The sequence below is a fragment of the Empidonax traillii genome, unplaced genomic scaffold, assembly GCF_003031625.1.
Source record: "Empidonax traillii isolate 1590-97213 ecotype Southwest subspecies unplaced genomic scaffold, ASM303162v1 scaffold184:size927826, whole genome shotgun sequence".
Classification (NCBI taxonomy): Eukaryota; Metazoa; Chordata; class Aves; order Passeriformes; family Tyrannidae; genus Empidonax; species Empidonax traillii.
In genome coordinates, this window is record NW_020955377.1 from 852733 (window position 1) to 871461 (window position 18729).

Consider the following 18729-nt stretch of genomic DNA (forward strand, 5'->3'; position numbering starts at 1 on the left):
TTGTTTTTTTTTTTTTTTTTTTTTTTTTTTTTTTTTTTTTTTGTTTGTTTGTTTGTTTGTTTTGTTTTGTTTTGTTTTTGTTTGTTTGTTTGTTTGTGTGTTTTTTGTTTTTGGTGTTGGTTTTTTTTTTGGTGGTGGTGTGGTTTGGTTTGGTTTGGTTTGGTTTTTCTGTGTTTTGGTTTGGGGTCTTGGGTTGGGGTTTTTTGGGAGGATAGTTGATTTGTTTGTTTGTTTTGGCTATCTTATAATTTATTAGTTATTTCAAGGGGAAAAAAAAATTCCTACCTCTAATTAGTGATGAGAGTGTCCTTGAGGTTCTTTCAGAGTTTATCTTTAACTTTTCAGTTTATAACTGAGAGTGATTCCCTTTTCACTCAGAGAACAATTTAAAAATAAATGAATATGGTAAAAAATTGCTCTCCATACCTGTACTGTTTACTACTCCTGTTATTCTCTCTGTCTTAAGAATATCATAACATGGATAGACAACATAAAATAGAAATTTCTTTCTGATGAGCAAAAGATCTATCCCCAGAACATAACTATGACCAAAACCAAGGAGTCAAATTTGTAGTTCTCAATTTCATTTTTATTAACTATATAAAATTATTTTTGTTTGCCAGTGCACTATGTTCCAATAAGGCTGCATCAGGTGTTAATACCAGTAACCCATTTAATTCAAGAAATATACTCTTTTAAACTAAAATCTAATAATATGTCATCACTTCAGATAATCTACAGCTATATCAGGATAAAAGTGGTTTATCACAAAGTTTCTGTTGGCTGTTCCCAACATAAACCTTCCACCTGCATGGCCCTTCTGACAGCATCGTTTCTGCCAGTGTCACATTTCACCTCATGCCTCAGGTAGGTTCTCTCTGAACCTGTTAGGTTGAGCTGATTAGTCTGTGCCCTCACCCCACTGAGACAGACAAGCACACCTAGAGAATGAAAAACCAGTTACCCAGATAACCAGACTTCAGCCCTCTCTGCTTACAGGACTCCTTTGTTTTTCCAGCTATTTTTTCTACCCACAAACCAATATCTGTCAATTAGTTGAAACCTTCACAACATCTAGAACATCTTGTGGTTGAAGAAACTCTTATTCCAAGGGCCTCAAGAAATACCTGCTGTGCCATTAGTTGCAGGGCTTTTGAGGGGGTCTAAGGGTTTGTGCAGTGGTCCAGACAAAGAAAGACCTCAATATTTTGTAAACTTCAGATCCTTAAAAAGACCAGAGATTACGGCAACCTCTCAGAAGACCAAGTGCTTCATTTGTTTCAACTGAAACCGAGTGCCAGTTATCCTGGCATCACTGACACCACAGGCAAACATAAAAGAGGAAGATGGATTGTTGTGTGTCCGGCAATTCAGGGTGCCTGATTTGTTTGTTCATTTATTTGTTTTCTACTTTTCCAACCATTGCCTCCATAGCGGTGTTGGCTTTCCCAGACTCTGACTTTTACACTTCTTTTCAAAATCCGATTTTGATTTGCTTCAAGTCTCAGCTTGATAACAAAGGCTCCTTGATAACAAACGCTGATTTGGGATAGCTGTGCATCAATTGTCTCTCCTTAAGTACCTATAGAATGAAAATATTTATCAACTAAACAGTGGTATCCTGCTTCTGTGACAGTAGGTGTCTCCTAACTCCTGAATATCACCTGCTTATACCTTTGACATTTCAAAAAGAAAATTACAGACTAGTAGATCATTCTAGAAAAGCTTAAAGTTGATATAACCAATTGTCTACAGGGATCTTATCCAGTTACCCTTAAGATGAAATAACTGATTAAATGGGAAAGGGCAAGGGTGAGGGTGAGAGTGAAGGAGGGGGAAAAGGAGAGGGAAAGGGAAAAAAGGGAAAGGGAAAAAACAGAAAGGGTGACCTACTAAGTGACCTGCTAAGTAGACAGAAACAATTTACAATTTGATTAACCTCAGCCTTCTGGAGATTTTACTGGCATTAAACTGTCCCCCATGTATCTCAAAAGAAAGAAAGAAAGAAAGAAAGAAACCAAAACACAAAAAAAACCCTAAACCCAAACAAAACAACAACAACAAAACACACAAAAAAACCCCAACAACAAAACTAGTATCTCCTGATAACAGTCAACTGATATCTCTTGCCACAAATTAATTAATTAATTAATTAACAAAAAGGAAATTTGAAAAACATTTAAAGTTTGAATCTAGGTTTTTGGTGTAAATTGTGGTTGAACACAGATGTATTTACAAATAGGGGTTTTTTTGCTGAACTTTTGAGGAATTGATATTAGTAATATTATCAGCATCAGGTGTGCTTGCACCACGTTTTTCATCCAGTTTTTATATCTCCTTATAAACTTTGCATTGTTTCCTTAAGAAAAACATTACTGTCCTGTGACCTACCCCACTTATGCCTTTAATAATTGACAGATTTCTTTTATTTTGAAGTGTTACACTTATTAAATATACTTTATTTGTGCAGTCTCTATTTTTACCTCATTTTAATTTCTAGGTGAGTCCTTCTGTAACATGAGATGCCTTATGTGAAATTAACGGTTATTGTTATCCTTATCAACCAAACTTAAAATAAAACCACTTTACAACATCTGCCTTCCATAAACAAACCCTGGTGTCACTACTGTGTTACTAACATTTAGTTTTTTTATTCAGTGGTTTCTGACTTATCATTTCCATTTTTTGCCTCTGGTATCAATGAAGAGTTGGCAGACCTGCAAGTGCATAAGTCACCTGCTTGCCATCCTACTTTTATCCTTGTGGAAGTTCTCCAGTGTTTTAAGAGTTACTGGAAATCAATATAATGATTCATAATAATTTACGAAGGTTCTCTCCCAGCTTTCTTAAAACTTAAGGACAAAAATTCACTGAACTGCTTTCAAAACTCTAGCAGTTCAGTTAAAAATGTTGTTATAATTTGTTATAAATTTGTTTTTTTTTTCCCCAAATAAGAATCATAAATCCAATAATACTAATACTTCTGAATTCTTCTGCATTGTTACCAGTATTACTATTCAAATATACAGAAGAATCAGTGTCATTTCTGAGTTTGTTTTACTTGCTTCAAGTGCAGAGGCAGTGGAAGCAGGAACAGGCATCCTGGGAAGAGCATAGGGGCATGGCTTGGTTAAGTAGGGATGGGGTCAGGAAAGCCAAAGAGCAGCTAGAAGTGAATCTGGAAAGGGATGCAAAGAATAACAAGAAGGGTTTCTGCAACTATGTTAGCCAGAAAAAAAAGGTCGAAGAAAACCAGTTCCCCCCAATAAGCAAGGCTGGAAAACTGGCAGCAACAGATGAGGGCAAGGTTAAAGTATTCAACACATTTTTTGTCTCAGTCTTCAGTGGTGGCATCTCTTCCCACATCTCTTGAGTGGATGAAACTTGAGGTAGGGTCTGGGAGAGCAAAGTCCCTCCCACTTTAAAGGAAGATCAAGTTTGTGTCCCCTCAACAACCACCAACACACATAACCCTTTGGAAACCAGTAAGATGCACCTCAAAGCACTGAGGTAAGTGGATGATGCGTTTGCCAAGCCACTCACCATGATATTTGAAAATTCTGAAATCCCAGGTGAGTGAAAAAAGGGAAAAATTGTAACCGTCTTTAAAAAGGTTGGAAAGGAGGATCCTGGGAACTACCTAGTCTAACTTGTGTGCCTGGGAAGATCATGGAGCAGATCCTCCTAGCAGTTATTCCAAAGGCACATGGAGGACAAGGAGGTGATTTAAGATAGCCAGCACAGCTTCACTGGTGGAAAATCCTACCTAACCCAGCCATTTTCACTCCATCAGTGACCAAGGGAGTAGCTGTGGATGTCATCTATCCAAAATTCTTTAAGAGTTTAGACACGGTGCCCACACAACCTGCTTCTCTCTAACTGGAGAGAGATGGGCTGCTCAGTGGACAAGGAATTATCTGGAAGCTCAAACCCAGAGAGTGCTGGTCAATGGCTCAAAGTCTGGATGAAGATCTGTGGCAAGTGATGTTCCTCAGGATTCCAAGCTGGAGCAGGTCCAAAATAGGGCCACCAAGATGATTAGATATCTGTAACACCTCCCTTACAAGGAAAGGCTGAGAGAATTGGTGTTGTGATAGAACATGGGGTAATGGCTTTAAACTGAAAGATTATCAGTTAGAATAGATATAAGGAACAAGGTTATTTTTTTTTTTTTTTGCAACAACACTAAAAACCCTGAAACAAATTACCCAGAGAGCTGGTAGGTGTCCCATCCCTTGAAAGATTCAAGGCCAAGTTGAACAGTGCTCTGAGCATCCAGATCTAGTTGAAGATGTTCCTGCTCAACCTCTCTTTAAAGGTCCCTTCCAATCCAAATTATTCTATGATTCTCAATTATTTCACTTTTTTTTTTTTTCTTTTCCCCTCTCCAGACTCACCTTATTCATTTTATCTTCCCTTGCCAACATTTTGGTGAAAATACTTTTAAATTTTATATTTCCATACATTTCTGTGTGTCCATACCTATAAATATAAGTATATATATCTCAGTTTGTGTATATTAACACAATACAAATACAATAATGAAAACAACTTTACTCCTGATTCTCTTCACAGGCCAATTGTTTTTTGTATGTGAGTGGGCTAAGATCCTTCAGGGTCTTTTATTTTAACAAGACCTTTTCAGGACATGCACTAGTGGGTAATTTAATTTTAAAAAATAACAAATGCATGTAACTTGGTTATGTGTCTCTGATTTTAAATAAAATTTATTACGGACTTTACTGATGATGCTAGTTAATTCAACTTATTCCTTAAAACCAGACCAAAATACCTAGGTCAAATTAGCCATCTTTCCTCATGAAACAACTATTTTTTCCTGTTCTCTGTCGCATTTTTGACAGCACAGAGGCAAAAAACTGCAGGGCAATGTCGAAGAAAATGTGATACATGGAAAATGCTGAACACCTCTGCAGTTCAGGAAGCCAGTTTTCATAGCATTAACCTGCATTTTTGTTCACTCCTCCACCTTCAAACAGCCTTTTGTGCAGGTAAATATTGAACTTGGGAAACACGTAAGACGTTCAAGACTTGGAGTCTCTACCAGTTCATTTATTTAGGCTTGACTGAGAGATTAATAGGAACAAAGCGATGAAGGAGACCCAACAGATGAAATCCTGTGTTCTTCACCACGTTTTTTTTTTTTTTTTACCTGAAAACATAATTCAGAGGCAGGATTTCATTTCCACAGAGCTGAAGAAGTGGAGTGCTCTACATCTCCTTGGAGCAAGAAAGAGATTTCTGATTTCAGGACATGCTAATGTAGTAGGAGATATTTGGCTCATGCAGTAAGATCTTGGGGCAGAGTAGGAGAATTTGCTTATTTAAAAAGGAGATGAACCAGCAACTTATAGTTGAGGAAGCTTATGCGTAGAATTTCTTAAACGTTGAAGGCATTGTCAGTGTAAATGGAACTATTTAAAGTCATGCTTCAACAGTAGGGTTTCTTGAGCCTGTAAAATGTTTTTTGATGTACCTGCACAGTACTACTTTCAGTACATTTCAAATTACTATTCAGAAAAATGGAGGAAATTGTGAAGAAAAAAAAAATAAGAATTTCGGCAAAAAAATAAGCATTGTAAATGGATGTAAATATGAAATTAGGCCAGCTTTTGAAATAACAAGAGCAAGGCGTAAAGAATGCTGAAAAAATCAGAATGAATTTCCATGTATTCCAGTTCAAGAACTCACTCACTGAATACACTTGAGTATGCAGTAAGTCCATATACAGGAAGTAATTAATATTTATGCTTAAACAAATTGATTATGTGATTGGGTGATTGCTTTGAAGCTGTCAATTAACTTTGTAAATAACATTTAAGTGCAGGCAGGGACACAGCAGAAGCATGATTTGGTCCCTTACTGTAGCTGAGGGTACTGTGGTTTTAAGGATCATTGGTTTTACTACATCTAAAGCTACTAGTGTTTATAGTTGCCTGTAGTGCCCACCAGCTTGATAGAACACTAATAATGTCACAGAAATTATCCACAGCCAAAATTTTAGATCAAAATAGATGGGAGATTTGGCTTTGTTAGGTTATTTATCATTGATTTGCAGTTTCAGACTCACATTTTAACTTTATGCCTAGATATTTCTTGAGATCATCTATTGGGCTGTCATTCTGACAAACATTCATCCCAGGAGGAAGACACTCAGTGAAAAAATCCTTCACAATTATGTATTTAAAAAGATTTAAAGTGTTAACTGATGAAATATATGACAACACACTAGTAGTATGTTTGCTGTAACCAGTTACAATTTCTTTTCCACAGTCAGCTACATCTGAACTAAGAAGATATTTTATAGAAAATAGCATTTGATTACAGTATGTTTATAATAATGCCTTTTGATACATCATCATTTAACTTTTTTCCTTTTGCAGCTTTATACTCTGGACATAAAGCTTCCTTCATAATGCTCAGCAGGTATCAAGAAATATATACCATAAATATTCTGAGCCATCAAGCTAGAATGGCTGTGCAATGAGATAAGATTTTTTTTTTTTTTTTTTAAAGTGTGCTATTGTCATAAAAGCAGATAAATGCTGAGGCTGGGGGAATTTTCTTGAGGACTTTTTTTCAGAATAAGCGAAGAGCATGCATAGTACAGGATAAGTACTTAAACAGTCTACGATGAACACCAGCTGAGGACGGCTAACCTATGAACGTAATTGTTTGCAAAAAAAATGGAAAGTATTACAATTCTTTGTATTTTTAAATTCGCCAAGCCTTCTGTGGACATCTACTTTATATCATTTGTGCTAAGCATGCAGAAAGATATTTGTCAATGACATGACCTAATCGCCTCCTCAAGGTACTTCTCTCCCCTTCTTTTTCCTTTGATGATTAGAACTAAAAATTTCATTTCATTTAATCTTAACCATTTCAAGAGTGCACCAGGAGCTGAGATGTGTTATAAAAACGTTTCAGAGAGTATTGGTAGATAAATGACATTCAGTAGCCTATAGGCAATTAAGCTGACATGTGTTAAAAATGACAAAGAAAGAAAGAAAGAAAACAAAACAAAATGAAACTGGGGAGGAAACAGAAATGGGAAAAAAAATGAAAATAGAAGAAAACTATTTTGTTTGCACCAACAGCATAAAGAAAAGACACAACTCTTCTTACTCTATGCAAAAATACATGGGAATGCATATGAGTGAAGGATAGTTATTCATTTTCAATTTGCAAAAGAATTTTTGTAAGACTCAAATGTAACTGAATTATTTACTTATAACCACCCACTTTTGCGGCCCCAAGCAGTAAAATCATAAGAATATATATATTTGTGTTATATATAGATATATATGCATACATATTCCCATTTCAAATGTCGGAGTGAGTAAACTGAGAAGTCAGAGCTGTGCATCTCTGCACATGCTTATTCAGCAGCCAGACTGTATTATAGCTTGGAAAATGTATTTAACAGGACCAAATTAAACAGCAAAGCTCGCCCTGCATTTCTGTTTCCAAACCCACACAATGCACTGAACCTCAGCATTCAGGGCGGGCAAGACTTTTCATCAAAGAGTTGCTGGTTTCAGTGCACAATACTGATTCACGAACAGAAACTTTTCAGTTTCTGATTTATAACTAGCCTCAGATATCTTAGATATCAGGATGTAAGGTCTTGCCGGTGAATAAAAGCATGTAATAATGGAAAACCTGTGTTTAGGGTGCTTCTCTGGAGTTCTTATTATTGAAGTGGTTTATTGCTACTGATAGATTTCTCCTTTTTAAATTTGCATTTCCTAGCTCACAGTGGAAACTTCCCCCAAATTTTCAGTAGCCTTCTAAACCTGGAACATAATTTCATTATTAAAAGTGTTCAGAATAACATGTGCTTGGAGACATGCTTTCCTCTCGGCAATGTTGCTCAGGCGTGGCCATCCCTTGGTCCACGTGCAGAATAGAATGATTTATCCACTGATATAAAGGGGATAATATTAAAATGTCTTGTAAGTTTTTTAAAGGTCTGTATGCCAGGCAAGGGAGGGAGGTCAAAGAGAAAGTCTTCTGCCTTGTTTCTGCAGTTACTTCCTTTTCTTTCTCCTAGGTAGCAATTTTAATTGCTTTAATCTTGGTCATATAAGGGTGTAAATATATATATATATATATATATATATGAGCTTTACTTCACTGAAATGTGTCTGCAAAAAGGCAACACACTGTGGGAAATATTGCAATGACAAACATTACCTTTCACTTGTGATTCATGCTGGTTTGTCCACTTTCTGTAATCAGAATGTGTCTCCTTCTCCACCTGGCCTCAGCTGCACTGCTTTGACTTCAGGCTACATTGGTGAAACCAAAATCTGAAGAACAATGCCATGAGCAGGGACACCTCCCACTAGTCCAGGTTGCTCAAGGCCTTGACCAACCTGGCACAACCTCCCTGGGCAACCTTTCCAGTATCTCACCATCCTCGTAGTAAAGAATTTTTTTTCTAATATTTAGCCTAAATTTCCCCTCTTTCAATATGTGCCCAGTACTCCTTGTCCCACCAGTAGGATTCCTGAAGAAGAATCTCTTTCTGGCTTCACTGCAGGCCCCCTTCAGACACTGGAAAGTTGCCACGGGGTCTCCACACAGTATCTGTAATATAGGCATACATGATGCATTCACTGGCTTCATTTAAACAACATGGCTTGGTATTTGTGGAGCTGAAATTTGGTACAGCAGTTAATCGAAGTTGGGAGACTTCCACATTTACTGTGTGCAAACTGATTTGCCACTGAAGGGCAGCATTATTTGACATTATAAATATAATAGAATCAAATTACAGTATCTCACTGCTTTAAAAAAATAGTTAGGCTAATGGGGATCCAAGTAAAATCATTCTCAAACACTTTTTCTATTTTAAAGATTTATTTAAATGGATCTGTTCCATTGTTAAATGGATCTCTTAAATTGTAAATGAGAGTGGGACAAATTCACACTTTAAAACCCTAAAAACTGTGAATTATTTTACTCATACTCTAATCTGATATTTATAACCCAAAATATCTGTTATACTGGCTGAGTAAGGAATGGATTTTACTTTTATTGAGGCAACCTAAGGAAAACAAAAAAAAAACAAAAAAAAAACAAAAACAAAAAAAAAAACCAAACAGATCCTATAATGAAATTTACATTTTAATGAAACTGTGAACACATTATTTTTCCTATCATTAATAACCTCCTTTTTAATGAATTACAAACCAAGGTCATGCAACAGGAAACCTCTTCACAAATCATTTCCTTCTGCTTGCTTTGCAGAAACAAAACTAAAGTAAATACTCAACTTTTTTCTTCATATGCATTTTTCATTAGCCTAAAATTTTTAGTTACAGACTATTCTGGTCTTAATCCTTGCAAAACTGTCATAGAAGAAAATGAAAATCAGCAAAAAGACCATCATAAATATCCACCTTAAGGTTATACCTCACTTCTTGGCCTCCTGTTCCTACCAGTCTCGAGGCTAGAAGTCACAAGCAAAAGAACGCCCAACATCTGATGTGGGATGTCCTCTAAAGTCCTCCTCAGTAGAGGTGGTTTTAAAACAAACCTAAACTCTTCAGACCCTCATGCAGCCCCCACAGAATTTTTTTTCCCCCATTTCTTAAGAAAAAATTGCATTTTGATTTACCTTTCCTTGAAAGGCAGGAATACTGAGTCCCTTAGGACTTACAAAGAGAGATTTAGGCAATTACTCACGGCTGCAAAGATGGAGCAAGCAGAGCCTGAAGAGATATTGTAAAAATTAAATTAATAGAAAAATATCTATGAAAGAAATTTAGAAAATTAAACGTCTCTGCTTTCAAATGTATAGTTTCATTATTGCTTATATACATATTAATATAAGTAGTTAATGCAGCCTCTCCTTTGGAAAGTGTGTATTTTTTTTTTTTAGGATTTGCTACTTATAAGGGAAAGATCTGTAATTCCTAGTAATGCCACATACTAATACTAAAGTGCAGCTGGAATTAATGTGTCACAGCGGAACCTAAACAAATTGTTTCATAATAAACAACAAATAAAAATCTATGCAATTTTTTTGTTATATTTCTAGTACATTTATAAATTTTAGTCACTAACTGGTGACAGATGAGTTAATTTTAGAGCCTGCCTTTATGCTATTGTCATCCTCCAAATAAAAACCTCCTTTTACTAATTTGATTAAAGTCAGTTCTACAAAGAAACTTGCATTTTCATACCCACAATCTGATGTAACAACAGTGTGTCAAACATCAGGACTGTACTGATTTAAGACAATTTCATTTACTGCTTTTCCAAAAATCTTTCAGACCTAAAAAATGGATGTATTGTAAGGTATATCAAAAACAATGAGAACATTTTAACTATCAGGTCAGTGATTTCTAGAACTTCTTCTGTATTTAACAACAAAGTTGTTAATTGTTGAGTTCACTATTTTTTTTTTCGAATTCAATTTATTTTCCATTACTATTTCCAACAGAAATACTGAAACAGAAACTCATTCCATGCAAGGAACCTGAGAAATATTTTGAGGAGTCTATTTTTCAAGAAGTAAGGATAATTGGTTTTATTAATTACAGCTCTTTGAGGAATAGTGAGCAGTGTAGTTTTTGCTGCAGTCATAAGCAGGAAAACAAAATCCAATATTAGCAAAAATACATCTATGACTGATTACTATTTCTTAGCACATTTCAGGTAACTGGCAGCTGGTCACCTGGATATCAGTAGAAAGGAAAGCATTCACCCTGTTCTCTCATTAACCTTAGCAGAACCTGAAAAGCCTTCAAATGTGCATGTAAATTTAGATGAACTCATTTTGCAGACAGATATTCCCCAAACCCCCCTGCCAAAGCTCAGGGACAACTCTAAGGAGATTTGAGTTTTTCATGACAGAATTAGAAACTAAAGTACTGGTGGCCAAGAGAAGTCTCCTGCTGTTGTCACTCACACCAACAGCAGAATTGTGTATTTGGAAAAAACTGAGGTTGAAGTTAAATATCAAAACAGGATTGGGTGAAAAACTGCTGTCTGACAACTCCAAAAGAAGCTTTAGCTGGAAGGACCTGAGAGTAAGTTTTCATTGTGTTTATTTGGACAGAAGTTAATTTTAGTGACTTGGTTTGTTAGTGGTGCATGACAGTCATTACATTTTATGGTGCTTGTTTAAGGCCTAAGAAAAATGTTTGAATTTCATATTTCCTGTGCAAACTGCAGTGAATACATTTTACCAAATTGCAAAAAAAGAGCCTTGAGGTTAGTCACTGCCCTTTGGTTGACTTCGACATCTTTCAAAACTATTAGACATCTAATTAATGTATTCAAGTAAAATGGATTAGAGCTCTCTACTTTTAGCCCATAATGCTGGGATTTCTGCTAAAGTGGCTTATCATTCCTTCTTGTATGAGACAGTTTTGATTAACCTTAAAAAAACAGGTGTAATTTCTTAAACTTTTCAACTTTTCCCTTCAGGAGTTCAAGTTCCTTTCAAATAAAGCTGATATCCTGAAGATATTTTATGCAGAGAATTTATGTCATTTTAAAAAGCAACCAAGGTAAATTTCATAATATTTTTATATAAAATAATAACCTATATTTTTCTTCTGATCACGATGGCCCTTTATAATTCTAGGTCATCTGCCATACTGTTATCAGTTTCCAGTAAGAAATTTATTCTGTGGGTGCAATATGCAGAATTAGTTGCATAAATCCTTGTGGCTTTGCTTTTTATATATAAAATAAATAGATAAAATAAAATATAAATAAATAAATAAAAACAAATATTAAAAAAAATAAAAATAAACCTTTATAGATTCATCAAACCTTAAAAGTACCAATTTATTTTAGCTGAGAACTCGGACATGGAAGAAAATTTTTTTTGTGCTGTTTTCTTGTCCATTTTGAAGTGATCTTGTTTAATAATGTATTCCTTTAAAACACTGTAGACATTAGCTCTTCTGCAGGTCCCCATATATTACCAGCATTTGGTTGGAATGTAAGATCAGACTACTCTGTTTGAACAATTTAAATTGTCTTAAGGCATACTATTGTCCCACCCTTTATCACCTAAGAGTTTATATTGTGCTATAACTATTTAAGAAAAATTTTAAGATAGGCTCTTCTGCAAAAGTAATATTTGGGGGGGAAAAAAACCCACCTTGAAAAATCTGACCATCCTGTGTGTCCCTTAGAAATCAGTTTATTTAATTAAGAAGTGATAGAGGCTGGACTTTGTTCTTTTCTTGCTTCTAGTACTACCTTAAAGGAACTAGTTACTTTTTTGTGCCACTGACCTTGATAGTTCAGTAAATTTCTCTTCAGAGAAATATGTATATGCATATACACACACACTAATGTCTTCACTGTTTTCACTCCTCTTATGGAAATACCTTTTCAGCTTCCTCTTCATCTGCTGTACTCCTTTTTTGTTATTTACATGTGGACTTATAACTTTTCAAGTGTCCTGAGAGATTTCCCAGTAATTTGTTTTTCTTCACTTTTTATCAGAGTAACTCACAGTATTTCACTGCTGGAATCTTAAAAGAAGCATTGTCAAACCTGCAAAAGTAAAAAAAAGAAAAAGAACATTGACCACAATATTTCCTTTATATTTTTCATTACAATTCCTTCAATCTTTACATAATTATATATGTTGGTTAACTACGAATTTTTCCATACCTGTCAGGTAAAGATTAAACTTAAAATTTCAAAGTATACAATGCTTATTTTTCTGGAAAGTGTTTTTGGTAGAATTTGTAAGTTAATTGAGATGAAATACGGCTTGAAAAGTGATTTTACTGGAAGTCTAATCTTTTCAGAACATCTTTTTAAAATGTATTTTTTATCTTAATTGCACAACAAATTCTTTATGCTCTCGAGCTGTGAAATAATACTAATTAACTTGATTAATCATTATAAAGCTTTTTTCATGCCTAGACACCTATCCCGTATTTTGTGAATTCTATGTTGTATTTTTGATTAATTGTGTAAGGTTTGGATTTTTTTCAGTACAGAGTATAAGATAAATAACGTGATGAATCTGCAAAAGTTGAAGGGTTTCACTGTGCAAAATAAGCTTTTTTTTTTTTTTTTTTTGTGAATCAGAACCACCAGATTAGAGGTAAGTACATTAGAAGGATGAGTTGTCTCCGTATTGCAAGTAATGAGACCAGCAGCGAGAATGTTTTGTTTTTCTCCCAACAGTTCACGAGAGTGAGAAGCACAAGTTGCCAGCTTTCCATTTCTGCCTTGCAAAAAGTACACTAACACAGGTTACAGCCATTTGTTTCAACTGCGGTCAGAATCACGTTCTCTTATGTGATTACACCTCCTATGTATTTTCACCTCTAAATCTGCATTTCACCCGAAATCAGAATTCTGAGATGTAATAGGGGCTAATAGCCTTTGGAACAAAATATACCAGGGAAACTTACTTATAGCTAAACCAAACTATAATTTAAAGAAACCAAGAAGAAACCAATTTAAAGAAGCCAAGCAAAGTAGAGAAACAACGAAGAAAGGAACTGACTCAGCCAAGCAGGCAGCACCAGGCTGATCCACAACCAGGAGCGTTGCCTTAAAGGAGTTCATGAGCCGGTCACTTAGGACTTTGGGGGACTCCAGACAGAAATCACCACCAAAGTCCTCAGGTGAAGCCCCTCAGAGATCTTAGAAGGATGTACATGCACTAATTAGTGGTGGGAAATGTCATGAATATGTAACAGGAATTCGGGCAACAAAAATGAGAAATGCAAACACGCTGTAGCAAAGACACCTCAGTGAGTGCTGTGGCAAGGTGATCAGCAGTGCACCCAGAGCACTGAAACCAAGAGTGGCTGACTTCTAAAACCCACAGATCGAGTCTTAGAGGCTTGCTTTAGGAGCTGATTTCAGGCAGCACACTTATCTCTGTGCTGTTTCTCAGTCACATCACGTTTACATCATCTGTGTCTTTGTGGAACAGCAGTGCTTCAGAAATGAATAACCCACACGGACAGAGACAAAAAAGATGCTTTTGAAACTCATTTAATGTATATGCAGAACTGTTATCCCTCGTTTCAGTAAGCTCTAGGATTTAAACTCGTTGTTCCCCCACCGAAAAGGAAAGCAAACTCAAGGTTGCACACTGGCATAGAGGAGTTGGCAAGGTTTGTTTTACATATTATCAGCAAGAAGGCTGGTTTGAGGAACAAAGTTATGAAGCAGGAAGGAGGATAGTAGAGTTTCAGCAACGCCTGAGCAAAACAATTAAAAGGCCAACTATATGGCCTTGGAAAAGTCCACAAGTGTGACTTTAGGGACAGTTGTACTGCCTGAAAAAGAAGTGTGTTTAGGAATAGGCAAATGGTCTCCAGCTGTTTCATTTTTTTTCTGTTCATTAGTATATGTCTTCTTGGAAGTATGAAAATTGTATCTTTGTACTCAGTCTGTCACCTCTTTCTGATCCCATGTAGAATCTCCCCATTTTGGCTTGGGACTTGGATAAATCCAATCAAAAGTACTTTCTGGAAAATAAATGCTTCTATAATTGTTTTCAGATCACAAAATTTAAAAGGAAACTCAACCATTTCTGGTCCAGTTACCCTTTCAGCTACCTGCAGCAACATAATCAAGTATATATAAAAAAAGTTCATTTTGCTCCAACTTAAACTGATGTCACAAAACATTAAATTGGTAGTTACTTTTTAACTCTAATTCACTCCCTCCCCTTCCTTTAGTCCTGGTTGAAATGGATACTGGAACATTTCACTAGGGGTGCTTTTTTGTTGCCATTCTCCATTCACCTTTTCTGTTACAATTAATTCATTAAGAAGTTTTATCAGATAGCATCTGAGCTACCATTGCAAGGGTCTCTGTTGTATTTAGCCTGTTTTGCATAGAAACCCTTCTACTCCTCTCATAGAAGTAGTCATACTACTTCCAACTTTTTCTAGTTCTATTAGATCCTTTTTGGCAAAAAATTAATCCAACAGTTAAGGTGTGGATACATTACAGTTATAATGGTATTGTAGTAAAGTTAATCAACCACAATACAAAGGGATGGCAGAGAAATCAGCTTTTTCTACTTAAATATGTATAGCATATTTGAAGTAAACACATTGTTTTGGTTTGTTTATTTATGACTGCGGAGTTCCACCTAGAAATCAAGTGCATGCCATTGAAATTTCATGATTAGTCACCATTTCCTGATTTTATTTTTTTTTTTTAATTGTTTTGTTTTTATAATTTCTTTTGACTGAAAATACTTATTTCAAACTCAGGTCTTAAAGAAGAAATATGTAATCCCTTGGATTGAATTTTTAAATAGGAGTGCAAGGACACACAGAAAAGCAGAAACATTCTTAGCTCAGTTGCTGGGAGTTTCATCAGAGATCCAGTGCAAGTTCCAGCTTCCTATATAATTAAATTCTTCCTTTCTGTGGGTGACCTAGAGCAGAGGTCTGGCCACAGGGTGGGCTGGACTATCCTGGAGCCTGGAACTGGGACAAAAAGCTGGTTCATCTGACCGTGTTTTAGAGCACAAGAACGTATTTAAATTCTGACTGATTTATGGGTCTCGACAACTTGGGGACTTTTTTTTGCATTTTTTTTTTTTTTTAATTCTAGCTGTGCTTGCATCCATGCCTTATTACTGGCAATGCACAAGGAATCTGCAGTGTCCCGATGCCAGCTGCAATGAGCAGAGGCAGTGTGCTGAGTTAGGTTGTTAGGAAAAGAGTTGTGCATGTTGGTGTCAAGTTGTCACCTTGGTCTGCTCTCTGTTTAAACGTAGATTGTCATAAGTTTCCTTTTAAAACTCCTGCATGAATTTTTTTTTCCCTTTATCACTGTGAAAGAAGGACACCAAGCAGCCGGGAAGAGTAGGGGCTTGGCTCACTAGTTTTCTCTGCCCTGGAGGGAAATTTTTTGAAAGTTTTGGTTACGGTGTTGTTGCTTGTTCTGTTTTGGTTATATGCATATTCCCTAATAAAGAGCTGTTATTTCCTTTTCCAGATTTTCTTTTTTTTTTTCCTAAAACTTCTTGATTTTCAAAGTAATAATAACATGGAGGGAGGAGTTTGTTTCTTTTTCTCTTCCTACCCCAGGAATGTTCTCCCTCTCCTTGGCGGGCATTTTGTCTTGTTGAAATGAGATATAGATTTAACAGCTCAGATCAGAGACAGCCAATTCCTGCTCTGGAGTTTTGTACTCTAATGTTCATTATCTATACTGTACTATTGTTGAAGTTTTGTCAACCCACTATTTCCTTTTGTTTGGCCAGCTACACACTCCTCCAAGGACAGGGGAGTTCACAGGAATGGCTTCTAGTTATATGGAGTTTAACTTATGCGTCTAAGGTTCATCATCTATTGGTATATTCCCCAAATTATGAGAAATCTAGGTAGAAATGAGGTTGATTTTCCTTTAAAAACAAGGATATTCACGCCCTCTTTTAAAAAGCCAGAATCTGTGGTTTATGTGTATATATTTATATTTTTTTTTTTTAACAGCTCTAGTCATTCTGTGAGAAATATAATTTTCTTGTACGGAATAAAATGTCAATTTTTTGAAGATATGGCTGTCATGAATCCTCTTGACTGACAATCCCTAACACGGTTTATGTCAGTTACAGTAGCAAGACTGAAAGCTTGTATTATTTGTAATCAAGCAGAATACTATTTGTCTTGGAAAGACATCTTGAGCTGCATACTAGTAACAAAGAGAGCAACAGACACAAGTCACTTTCTGGCGCACTGGTAGGGCTGCTATTCCATTGTTTAACCACGTTCCTTTCCACAGTTAAAAGGTTATACCCCAGAGGGCTCTCAGAAGATAGTCAATATTTCCAGAAATGCAGACGATTATTGCATAATCACAAGGGAAAAAACAAACAAACAAAAAAAAGCCACAAACAGACAAAGCCACAAGAGGAGGGCTGGGACATTCTTCAATGTTTTTTGCCTCCCAGCGCTATAGGATAAAGCAATTTAATTTTGCTATTGCTTAGTACCCTTTAAAGAAAGGTGTCTGACACTGACTTAAATAACAAAACAAAACAAACCAACCAACCAACCAACCAACCAAAAAAAAAACCCCCACACACACCCAAAAAAACCAAACAAACCAAGAAAAAAAAAAGGAAAAGAAAAGGTAAAGGAAGCAAAGTATCTAAGTTTATGGTGTTTTGAGTCATTTCATCTCTCATTTGGTCTACCACCTGTAGTGCTGACCTCTGGTTTGTGCTGATTAGTCAGAGTTTGTGTGTTGCAAGCACTGTCAGCTTCTCACCCAGTGCTGACCGGAATGCCTGATATGTCAGAGAGTTTTAGCAACTTCAGTAGGCTTTTGGATGAGGACCAAAACAGAGTAAAAGCACTGAATTGTCTGAAAGTTTCAGGTGCCTAGTTTGCACTCAGCAGCAGACAGCTGTGTTAAATCACTTCTATTTCCAAAAGGCTAGTGCTGTTCTGTATGACCACTAAAGAAAAAAAAGTATTTTGCTAGGTTAGGGTAGGTAGCTGTGAGTATAAGGATGAAGTGAAGCAGCTAAAAAGTCATCCTGAACTCATTTGGAACCTAATCCAATAATTTCTTAACCACCAACCGAGCACCACTTGGAAAATCTATAGAAGAGTATAAATCTTGAGGAATATGAATACTGTTATTATTAACCACCTTAGTGATGAGTCTTGCTGTGGTAACGGCATATTGTTTACAAAACATATAACTACCTAATCCCATGTAAATTTGAAGTGGCCAAGTGTGCCCTTGTGGCCAAAACGATCAATGATATCCTGGGGTGCATTAGGAAGAGCTTTGCCTACTGGTCAAGTGATGTGATCCTGGCCCTCTGCACAGTCATAGTGAGGCCACATTTCAAATACTGTGTCCAGTTCTGGGCTCCTCAGCACAAGAGACACGTGGAGCTCCTGGGGTGGGTCCAGGGGGTGGTGACAAAGATGTTTTAGGGGCTGGAGCATCTTTCTTGCAAGGAAAGGCTGAGAGAGTTGGGCATCTTCAGCCTCAATAGGAGACAGCTGAGCAGGGACCTCATCAGTGTATACCAGGATCTGAAGGGAAAGTGTCAAGACAATGGATCCAGGCTCTTTTCAGTTGTGTTGGGCAACAAAAAGGAAGAGGTCAATGCACAGGACATTCCACCTGGACATGAGAAAGAACTTTTTCACTGTGAGGGTGACTGAACACTGAAACAAATTGCCTATAGTGGTTGTGGAGTCTCCTCTCTGGAGATGTTCAGGAATCATTTGTATGCAATCCTGTGCAATATGTTCTAGGATGACCCTTCTTGATAATTAGGGAGACAACTTGGCCACTGGGGATCCTTTCCAACCTTAATGTTCATTTGTCCTGCAGGATATCCCTAATACAGTGCTTTTTCTGGGCATAAAGGTATTGACTGTTCCGAGTTGGCTCCCTGGTTTTAGCTTTCTCATAGAGTTAAGGACTCTTTGCCAATATTTTCCTCTGTAAAGAGGTGAAATTTTAGGAACTGCATTCTTTCTGATTTAATAGTTCAACTTTAGAGTACATATGTATGATGTGTTAATCTGAGATTCCATTTTCTTCTCTCACTTCACTTTTGTCAGTCTCTCCTGATTACACATCCTGCCTTACAGGCTAAAGGGAATGTTAGATAAATAAATCTATCTTCTTCCATGCATAAGAACTTCACTTTACATCAAATAATTCAACCTTAACTGGAAGAAGAAAAAGAACATGCATGAGCATGACTTTCCC